Below are 1,509 nucleotides of genomic sequence, written 5' to 3'. Positions count from 1 at the left end.
GGACTCAGGGAGGCTTTGCCAGAAATGGACAACTAGATTCCTTATAATGACTACCCGGTGGTTTTCCTGCCTGCCTATGATAATCCAACAGGGTGGATCCCTCCTCATGAGAGAGTATACCACCCAGACTACAACAATGAGCTGATCCAGATTTTGCTTCGAATTATGGCATTAACTAAGCCTCTTAGAGCTCAGTTGGGATTTAACATCCGAGGAAGAAAGGCGTCCCAGCTAGGCATCTTCATCTCCAAGGTGATTTCTGAATCTGATGCACATAGAGCAGGACCACAGGAAGGAGACCAAGTCTTAGCTGTGAATGATGTGGATTTCCAAGACACTGAATGCAGCGAGGCTGTTGAACTCCTGAAGACAGCCCATGAATTAAGCATGCACGTATGCTTCTTTCCCTACAACTATCATCTCCAAAAGAGAGAGGACTTTGCACTAGAGAGTTGCAACGTACAGCCTTCCGTGTAGAATCTACCTGGACAAGCTCGCTAGACCCCAGGGAAGCTCAACTCTCAGCCCTTTGCAGCACAGTGGAGTGAGAGGGTAGGGGAAGCACACGGCATTACCCAAACTGTACTGTTAGTGATCTAGTTTGCTAGGTAAGCTCTGAAACAGTGGTTCTCAACCCTCCTAATGACGTGACCCTTTAATACAGTTGTTGTGGCGACCCCGCAACCATAAAAGTATTTTCATTGCTACTTCATAACTGTAATTTTGCTACTCTTATGAATGGGACAAACCCTGTGAAAGGGTTTTCGACCTCCAAAGGGTTGTGACCCACAGGTTGAGAACCACTGCTCTGAAAGAAAAAGGATGGTGTTTAAAATAACCTAGCATGTGTGGAACCCTGCTTAAAAAAACAAAAAACCAAAAACCTGACATTTTTTGAATACCATGTGCTAGGCACTTAAACCCAACACTTCAGTTAGAGTCTAGAAATGAGCAGAAAATAGAACCCTATGTGTCTTCTATCTGATCTGACTGGCTATCTCGTCCTTGTACTGTCTCTGTCACTGTCCACTTCAGACTACAGTGGGATCTTGCTTTTCCTCCTTCTGGTAGTCTACCAAAAAGAAGGAAACTAAATACTGTGGAAATGTTAAAAAAATTTTTTTCCAAATGACTTTTCTCCTGCTGCTCTACATCTGGTGATAGCTAGCACGCCATCAATAACTTCAACACTAAATGCTATGAGGCTTAGCAAATGCAAGTATAGTATTCCCTTGAAAAGCTGTGATCACATATCTGTTTAAAATGTTAGGTAATTTTTTTTAAGTTGTGTCAACCCAAACCCAACTCCACTGCTACCCACTGATTCTGACACATAGCAAGCCTGTATAGGCTTCTGAGGATTTTGTATATCTTTACAGGAACATATAGAGTGGCTGGTGGGTTTGAATCACTGACCTTGTGGTTGGCAGCCTAACGCTTACCTGACAGTGCCACCAGGGCTCCTTAAACTGTTGTAAATATGTGTATAACCTAGGAGGACACCATGAC

The 1,509-nt window shown here is 43.5% G+C and overlaps 1 pseudogene; it reads left to right on the top strand.

The window, feature by feature from the left end:
• The first annotated feature begins 24 nt into the window (after nucleotides 1-24).
• LOC101663355 lies at nucleotides 25-477 on the top strand (annotated as a pseudogene).
• The last annotated feature ends 1,032 nt before the right edge of the window (nucleotides 478-1,509 follow it).

Source organism: Echinops telfairi, unplaced genomic scaffold (genome assembly GCF_000313985.2).
Source record: "Echinops telfairi isolate 266 unplaced genomic scaffold, ASM31398v2 ScPeMD7_24;HRSCAF=84, whole genome shotgun sequence".
Lineage (NCBI taxonomy): Eukaryota > Metazoa > Chordata > Mammalia > Afrosoricida > Tenrecidae > Echinops > Echinops telfairi.
Note: the sequence above shows the minus strand (reverse complement) of the source record. Positions and strands in the feature narration are given on the sequence as shown.